Source organism: Myotis myotis, unplaced genomic scaffold (genome assembly GCF_014108235.1).
Source record: "Myotis myotis isolate mMyoMyo1 unplaced genomic scaffold, mMyoMyo1.p scaffold_m19_p_2, whole genome shotgun sequence".
NCBI lineage: Eukaryota > Metazoa > Chordata > Mammalia > Chiroptera > Vespertilionidae > Myotis > Myotis myotis.
The window spans coordinates 126,492,154-126,502,076 of NW_023416324.1; the positions used below are offsets into that span (position 1 = coordinate 126,492,154).

General features: G+C 38.1%; 1 pseudogene; it reads left to right on the forward strand.

The window, feature by feature from the left end:
- The first annotated feature begins 398 nt into the window (after window positions 1-398).
- Window positions 399-884, forward strand: LOC118677394 (annotated as a pseudogene).
- The last annotated feature ends 9,039 nt before the right edge of the window (window positions 885-9,923 follow it).

A 9,923-nucleotide genomic window follows, 5' to 3' on the forward strand; every position in this document is an offset into this window, starting at 1 on the left:
TGCAAAGCCACCGACATTCAAGTATTGGTGATGAGAATGATGCCATCATCAAAATATGCCTTTTACAGTTTATTCTATCCCTACAGCATTTTTTTCCTGAGAGCCAAAATCACCTAGTATCAGTTTGTTTTTGTTTTTAACATGGTGAGAAGTTATAGGGATTAAAACACTTGAAGCCCTAGCCAGTTTGGCTCCATGAATAGTGTTGGCCCCCACTCTGAAGGGTCCTGGGTTCAGTTCTGGTCAAGGGCGTGTGCCTTGGTTGCAGGTTGCAGGCTCCATCCTAGCCCTGGTTGGGTAGATGCAGAGAGCAAGCAATCGATGTGTCTCACATCAATGTTTCTCTCTCTTGCCCTCCCTACCACTCTCTCTAAAAATCAATGGAGCTTTCTGGTGGCGGAGTCTGGGTGAGACACGCAGAAATGGCACCTCGCAAGGGCAAGGAAAAGAAGGAAGAACAGGTCGTCAGCCTCGGACCTCAGGTGGCTGAAGGAGAAAATGTATTCGGTGTCTGCCACATATTTATATCCATCAATGACACGTTTGTCCATGTCACTGATCTTTCTGACAAGGAAACCATCTGCCATGTGACTGGTGGGATGAAGGGAAAGGCTGATGGAGATGAGGAGATGAGTCCTCTCCATACGCTGTCTTGTTGGCTGCCCAGGGTGTGGCCCAGGGGTGCAAGGAGCTGGGTATCACGGCTCTTCACATCAAACTCCGGGCCAGGAGGAAACAGGACCAAGACAGCTGGACCAGGGGCCCGGTCAGCTCTAAGAACCCTTGCCAGCTCGGGAATGAAGATCGGACAGATTGAGGATGTCACCTCCATCACCTCCGACAGCACCTACAGGAAAGGGGGTCACCGTGGTCGCCATCTGTGAACAGGACTCCTCAATTATTGTTTTCAGTTAATAAATGCCTTTGTATCAGCTAAAAAAAAAAAAAAATCAATGGAAAAATATCCTTGGGTGAGGATTAACCAAAAAAACACACAGAAAACCCTTGCATATGTTTTACATGGGAGGTGAAGTTACTTTAATTTACCATGTTTATTTTTCTCTCTCCATTTCTCATTTCCATTCATACATTGTACACTTTAAATGCCACGCCCTGCACATTCATAATATTCATTCCAACATGACAGACCAGTGCACAGAACCTGAAATACAGACCCTTAACCCTCAGTACAGTCCCCTCTATGGATTTGATGTTGTTATTGGACTAACATATATATTTTGTTTTTTTATATTCCGATTCTATATGTTTTTCTTCCTTTATGTGACACTTACTGGGTATCAAAAACATGCCAGGCAATATGCTAGCTACTAGAAACACAAAGGTGAATATAATGTCCTTGCTCATATGATTTCACAAACGATTAGAAGGTGCACCCACATGAAACACATAATTACAGTAAAAGTGATTTTTTGTGACTTTCATTCTACCTTGATTTGAGAGCAAAATATCAGTTGGCTACCCCCGCATGTCCTCCACTGGGGATTGAGCTACAACCCAGGTATGTGCCCTGACCTGGTATCTACCAGCATGCTTTCAGTGCACAGGACGATGCCCAACCAACCGAACCACACCGGCCAGGGCTGTCATTTTTCTTTAGCATCTTTTAATATAGGGAAAAAAGTCTTTATTTTTTTACATCATTGTCTTGTTGAAAAAGTATAATCAATGATTTTATTAAATGACCGGCATTACTTCCTTATGATGTCATTTAATTTATTGCTCTAACTCCTATATTTTCTATAAACTGGAAGTAAGATAAAAAGACCAAGTAGACTTGCATCCATCTTTTGGCAGGGGCATTTTGTAGGTGGTGCTCGGTAGTGTAAACTGCACCAATCAGGAGACATACAGGTCTCCTTGTCCTAGTAACAGTGGTGACAGCTACTTCAGTAAGTGGCCACGTTCCTTCCATTACAAAGTCATGATTTTTTAGAATTTTGTTTCTCATCTTAATATCAGCAAATAATCCTGGGAAGTGATACTTTTGGTCTTTAAGAATAAGCATACCCCATTAACCTCTCATTAAACATTTAAGCACTTAAATGTTTTTAAGTACTTTGATGCTGTGTGCCTGACATAATTATTACAGTAATAGTTGCAAAATTGTGAATTTGTAATTCTGTCTTTCCTTCGTATGCCTTAACTAGAAATCACATATAAAGAAATTATATTTTGCATTAACCAGGGTTTTTTTTTTTTTAACAATGTAAGTTTATTTCCTAGAGAAAAGGGAAGAAAATTCTTATTATTTTCATTTATAACCAATTTTCTCAGTAAATTATTAGTGCATTCTATGTCTTTAATAACAATAATGGTTTTCATTGTTTTAGCTTGCTATCTTTTGGAGAACCATTTTTTTTAACACCATGGATATAAAATACATATTTACTATTTTAAATTAATGTCAGTTATTATTATTACTCTTAAATTATCCTAGTTTTGGTAGTGGGATTCCTTAAGGTTGTTAACTGTGACATTTTAGTATGCCCACATTTGTCTTTGATAGTTTCCTTGATTTCTAGCATAGCAAACTATGTTATTTTCTACATTTTGTTCCTGAGACCTGAAATAAGTTATGTTCCTAAGCAGCCATGATTACTTTTGGTGAGAATAATATTTAGACACCATGATATGTACATGTGGGTGCTCACAGCCAGTGAGTTGATATAGCTTCTGGGTCTTTTCAGTGGACAGAACTGCAGAAAAAAATTTTTAAACAACAAATACTCTGAATTCATACTTAACACCAAATACAATATTATATAATTTTAACTTTTGACAATTTATGCTTATATCTTCTGTTTTACAGTAATAATTATAAAATTAACTTTGTATTTGCTTTATTCTGTAACATACAGAAATTAAATTTTGAATAACCATAGTGATATCCTAACTAGAACAATAAAATTCAATAAGGTTTAAGTACCTTATGTTTCTTTTCTTTGTAAACATTTCCTTTAAAAATGTATAGCCAAAATATTATGTTCTAAATCTTGTTGAAATAATTTGTCTGTGTAGTGATATCATGAACATGAAATATTTGTTTTAGTTTGTCCTCAATTTTTAAGACTGTATTTTTGTGTAAGTTAATTTGTAATACATCAAGCTTTCATGTTTAATTCAAAATTAATAACAATATATGCTCAGAAACATGTTACTTCCATTATGATCTTCTGCCTCTGTTCTGTGCCTTTTTGCATAAATAAGCATTTATGTAAGTTTTTGTTTTGGTCTTTCAGTGTTTTGTTTGTGCATTTTTCTTTACAAATATTAATATACATATTACTATAATATATGCTATATTCTACTTGTTTTTCTCCTGTAGACTCTAGACAAAGCTGAGTGTTTATTTATTAAGGAAAATATATAAATAAACAGTGCTTAATATAATCACAAATTTAATAAGTTCAGGACCGAAGCTACAGGAGTTGTAGCTGAGAATAATGGGTGATGGGGCTACTTATACAGGCATTCTCGGAAGGTGTCTCTGGGTAAGTGATACTAATCCTGTGAGCTGGAAAATGAAAAGAACCCAGTTGTGTAAAAACCAGAGAGGAGGATGAGTCTGGCACATCCTAGAAACTGAGTGGAGGACAGTGAATTTGAAAATTAGTGGCAAAAAAGAAAAGGAATTAAGTTGGAGAGTGGAAAAATAGGAAGAGGTTTAGTATGCCAAGAAAAATGAATCTTTATTTTATTTGAAATACAAAGGAAAGCTACAGAATGGTTAGGGCAGAGAAGTGACATGATCTCATTTATGTTTTAAAATAATGACTGCTGTTTAGAAAATTGGAGGAAAGCAAAGATTAAAACTGTCTTATACATTACCTCCCTTCTACCTTATTATTTGCTCATTTCTGTTTTCTTCCTGGTTAGTTTGATTTGCCATAACAGTGCTACAAAAGCACTTTCATAGTCTGCATGCTTCAACCTTTTTGAAAGCTTTTCTGAGATGAAGTTGATCTCTCCTTTCATGTGTCTCTATTTCATAGAATTTACTGTTATTATAACATCTATCTTTTTCATTTTGTAATTGTGTGTTTATAATCCAGTTATCCTACGAATACATGAGTAATCTGAGAGGATAGTATAGTAATTATCTTTGAAACCACAATAGCCAGCAGATTCATACCACATCTAGTGCTCCATTGAATTTTTTTAAATAAATTAAAAAATCAATGATGTTAACATAAATCTTCACATTCAATTATTAAAATTCTATTTTAAAAACTATAAAAATATGTATGCCTAAGAGACCATTACAAAAGGTCGACTGGTTGCTATGACATGCACTGACCACCAGGGGGCATAAGCTCAATGCAGGAGCTGCCCCCTGGTGTTCAGTGAGCTCCCACAGCCAACCTCCTGTGGCTGGCCAACCTCCCACAGTCCCTTCCCCCCGGCTGGCTGGCCCCCATTGGTCCCAATCACTGTCCAGGCAGAGGGACCCCACCTGTGCACAAATTCATGCACTGGGCCTCTAGTATTCTCATAAAACTTGCTAGTAGAAGGCAATTCAGTTCTTTTGGATACCATACCCTATCTTTTTACCAGTCAAAATCTAATTTACTTCCAGATTTTATATGAAATTGAGGAGACAGATGGAAGCTAGGTAGACTGGGATGGGACCATGAGCAGTGGGAGGTGTGGAGTTGGGGCAGGGGAGTAGAACCAGGGAACCCAGCTAGGGGGAGTTACTAAGACAATCCAACTGGGCAGGAGAAGTGACCTTTAAAATGAATGGGTGGTGCTAAGACAGCTTGCAAATAGCCAATCACAAGGCAGTGAGGCATATAAACCAATCCCAAGGATGTTCCTGAGGCAGAATTCTTTGAAAAAACCAATCAAGAACTAGCAAAGCTTGTTCCACTTCTATGGGAACGTATGCACAGGTGACCCAGTCCGCCTCATTTGGATATACCAATACCGAACTTAAACCAAAAACTAAGAAAAGAGGAGACACAGGAGACAAACAAAATGCAAGAATCACACAGGTTTATTTACCAGAGAGCTGATGGGTTTTAGTCCTTGGCAGGCCACCCGGAGACACTCGCTGACAGAGACACACGGAGGTCTCAGGTACGCAGCTGCAGGTGCTTTGCTTGGTCTCTTGACATGAAGAGAGGCCTCTAACAGTTTGGGCTCAGGAGCAGAGCAGGAATGGCAGTTTCCAGGGGCAAGGAGAACGTCTTGTCTGTGGAGGGCAGACAGGCTTCTAACTGCTGGTGTGAGAGTCCTTTTTTTATACCCGATGGGTGGGCTTCTTCAGTGTCTCATATCAGTGTGCTCCGGTGGTGCCTTCTGGGCTTAACAGGATACACACGCAGGGAGTTACCAGTTATTTGTCAGGAGTGCACACACAGGGAGTTACAAGGTACTTATCAGGGTCACACACAAATTAAGTTCCTCTTCTAAGTAAAGTTAAAATTCACTCTAATAATAAAAAAATAATGGAATTTGCTTATGCTAACTTATACTATCTAAACTTATTATTATAACAAAGCTGTATCTAAGCCCTAAACAAAACGCATGACCTCCCTCTCCTCTCTCTCTCTCTCTCTCTCTCTCTCTCTCTCTCTCTCTCTCTCTTTCTCTCTCTCTCCCTCCCTCCCTTTCTCTCTCTCTGTGGCTCACACTGGGTTCCACAGGATGTGCTCCCCTGCATCCATGTGGCTTATGAACATGTGAAATTCCACACTTGGACTCATGGACTTTAATTAACTTGGATACTGAACTACACCCAACTGCAAAATGGAATAGAAGTGTTAGGGGCAAAAATAGAATATTGGGGACTAGCTATGGTTATGAGAAATATTAATCATGCTCTATTAACCATGATTGCCTTGTGTTGGTTAAAGAAAGGACATTCTGACCTGGCTGGGAGTTGTATGCCCCCAGGACATGGAAGTCAACCTTGGACCTGGAAGTCAACCTGGGAATATGGTCCATTCTCATTCAAGAACTGCCTATTATCATGGAAAGATTCACAATCTTCTTGGCCAAACAATGGAGTCCCACCCCAGCCTTCTACTTCCCCTTGCCTGTAATCCCTACTTCCCCATTTAATCCTTGTCCTACCCTATGTAAGCAGCTGGTTTATGAGGGCTGCTGCTCTCCCATACTGCTGGCAGTATTGGAATAAATGCTCATATTTGATTCAACCCTGTCTCTGCTTAATTGGCTCAAGTAGTGACAGGCAGCACAGACCCATTGACTGTCCAGTTACAGAAGCTCTGGACACTAGCCTGCTTTTGGATCCCCAGCCGCAACTTTTCCAGGACTGGCTTCTTGCAATAAATTTTGCTTCCCTTAACTGTTTTTGTCCAGGAATCCATTCTTTGGTTTGGCAAGACAAGAAACTCGGACTCAAACACCACAGTTCCATTTCAAAATAAAAACTCACCTTTATGAAACCATCTTGAAAACCATTATCCCTTTAGCTTCTATAACATTTTTTGGTAGCATTTGTATTCCATTTTACCCTATTGTAAAGTTACTGGGGTGTGTGTGTGTGTGTGTGTGTGTGTGTGATAGTCCCTACAATAAGCAAACCTCCTGAAGATAGGAACCATTTCTTCTTCATCTATTGTATTTTATAGAGTATGAGAAAAAAAACAAATGAGTCTACTTCTCTCCTTAGCCCCCATTGTTTTCCTTAATTTTTCTATTGCGTTCTCAAACTATCCCTACCATCTGACCGGGATGGCTTTAAAGGTCCCCTCAGCTTGACTGAACTTTGGACAGGTTCTTCCTGACCACCCTTCTCTGAGAAAACTTTCCATTGTAAATTCTACTCCTCTTTTGGAGATGTAAATCTTCTCCCAGCCTCCAGGCAGTTTAAACCCCAGAGACACCTTTTTCAAGGACCTAGGAGACATCCCTGTGAAATGCAATTATCAAAAAATATAGCACTGCTGTCCTGTCTCTGTGGGAGGGCAGGAATAAATACAGATGGCCTATCACATCTGGTATTTCTCTACTAGATCACCCCAAAGCTTAAAACCCTCTGCCTTTTATTTCCCTAGAGTTGATTTCAATCTCTCTCTTACAGCAGCCTTGAATAAAGTCTTCTTTGCCAACTTAACCCAGAAGTAGTTTGTGACACATTCCTCTTCTAAATGTCCAGTTGCAGATTACTATCTTCCTGTTGGTGTCTGATACTGGGATAGGCAGACACAGTGAGAGGTAAGTTTTCTGTTATTTTTTTCATTTGTTTTTCAGGTTTATGTGATAAATTCAAATACTTTGTGCCTATACCAGGGGGATAATGGTTCCTTTTTCTCTTCCACCAGGTTTTACCAATGAGTTTGTGCTACACCATGAGCAGAATCGTGTCCCTGTCCTTGTGCATTTATCTACTTAACATCTTAAATCTGAATCAACCTACTCTGGTAAAGTGGAAATTTCTGGTGACCATATGAACTCTATTCTGATGTACTATACTCTTCTATGACACTTTTATGTAAAATTAAGATAAGAATGACAAGCTTTATATCTTCAATTATCAGATGAGGCTGCAACCTATGTGACTTGGCCAAAGTAGAGCCAAGATTAGCCTCACATTAATTCTCTTTCCCCTCTGATAGAGTCACTATTGAGGAGAGGGTCCCTGTAGCCCAATATGATTTCAGAATAAACTTGGTGCAAATTTTTTCAGGAAAAACAAATTTCTAAGATGGATCGATTGAAAACACTGTAATGACAATGAAACAATTTACTGATTTTTAAATTCTAATGTATAAACTTGAAAATACTGAAAATCAGGCTACCTCTGAAATGAATTCATCATTTACTTAACCTTTAATGAAGACTGATAATAACACATTGGAAGAAAAATAACACAAAATTGCCTGAAAACTGCAGGGTGTCTTCATTGTTCTTGCTTTGTTTTTAATTGAAAACAAAATAGGAACAAACAAATGCAAATTTGAGCACTAGAATAATGTTCCCACAAAAAAAAAAAACAAACAAACAAAAAAAAAAAACAGACTGAAAACTATTTTTTCCTAATAAATTACATACTAAAGAAATAATGACAAAAATCATTCTGTCACTGTGTATTATTTAAATTCCCTGTATAAGACTAGAGTAACTGAACACTGAGTCTTCAAAATTAAAATTCTCTTTCTTATTTTATTTCTTCTTTGATCATCCTAGCTACTTAAACAATCTCTGTACAGGATGAATTTGTCAAATTATATGTTTTTCTCATCTCTGGAAGAACTTCATGGGGATGTTTATTATGACACTTGTGCAGTTGGTAACTAATTTTTCCTGTGGTTAGTATAAAGACACACATTTTTAACCTTTTTACTTTGTTTTCTTTTTTCTGCTTTATGTATACAATTGACCCTGGATCAATCCTGGGGTGAGAGATACCAACCTTCCACCCAGGTAGCAAAATATGTGCATATAACTTAAGATGGCTCTCTGCATATGTGGATTCCCACCAGCAGATCAAACACAAATAAGTAATGCAAGTATAGACATGGTAGATGAGTTATCTTTAAGCTATGAATCATTTGTTTTCCATTTACATAGAAGTAGGAGTATACTTCTTCTCCACTGATACTGCTTTTGGCCATGTACATTTATTTGGTTTCATGGTGAGGAACTGTATTTTAAGCTTGGGCATGCCATATGCTTTAGCCAATGGGGTATTAACTGGTGTGACATAAGCAAAACAAAATCTGCATGCATGGTGAGGTAGTCATTTCTGTGCTTCTGGCATCATCTTAAGCAAGAAATGCTTTAGGTGGCCCACTCATCCAAGAAGAATAAGAGATATGTAAAACATACCTGGACTCAAGCTTAGACTCAAGCCCAATTCAGCCCAGCCTAGAACAATTGATCCTCAGCCAACCCACAGGTATCTGAAATAGAATAAATGATCATTGTTTAAAGGTGTTAAGTTTTGGGGTGGTTTGTATGCAGCTAACTGATACAAAAATTAAAAAGCTACAGTGAAAAGTCACTTTCCTTGCTACCACTTTCTCTATGAGTAGAGTCCTTGACCAGAAAGTAAACACTATTATTAATTGCTTCTGTATATTGAAGATATTCTATACATATATGAGCCACTATATACTTATAGATAGACACACACACATTTCAAAAATAGATCATTGTTTACATATACTATTCTATATTTTTTCTTGGAGAGAGAGAGAGAGAGAGAGAGAGAGAGAGAGAGAGAGAGAGAATTTGTTGTTCCACTTATTTATGCACTTATTGGTGGATTCTTGTGTGTGTCCTGACTGGAGATTGAATATGCAATATCTGGCTGAGACTTTAACCAACTGAGCTACTATTTTGACTTCTTTTACTTTCTATATTTTCTATATCTGTACATAGTAATTTGCTTCATTCTTTTTAATTCCCTAGTTATGGTTTATTTATTAAACTGTCATAATATATTAAAGTATCCTTCATTTCTGGACATTATATATCATTTCTAAACTTCCTAATATGTCCTATGTATTCCAGTGTGAGTCCCTGATCTGAAAATGTTACCTTCTATTATTACTTTTTTTTAGCAGTACTGGATTAATACTATTTTGTATTTTAATAAGGTCTGTATATCTACACTATCTCATTTAATCTTCAAAATTACCTTATTAAGCATCTATGACCATTATTTTTCTATTTTACTGTGGCAGAATGAAGTTAATAGGTCAAACCAAATAGTAGGTGATGTGACTGGAACTCAAACTCAGATTCTCTGTTATAGAATACTAGAGGCCCGCTGCACAAAAATTTGTGCACTCTGGGGGGAGGGAGGATCCCTCAGCCCCGGCATGTGCCCTCTCGCAGTCTGGGACCCCTCGGGAGACAACGACCTGCTGGCTTAGGCCTGCTCCCGGGTGGCAGAGGGCAGGCCCAATCCCTAGGTGCAGCCCCTG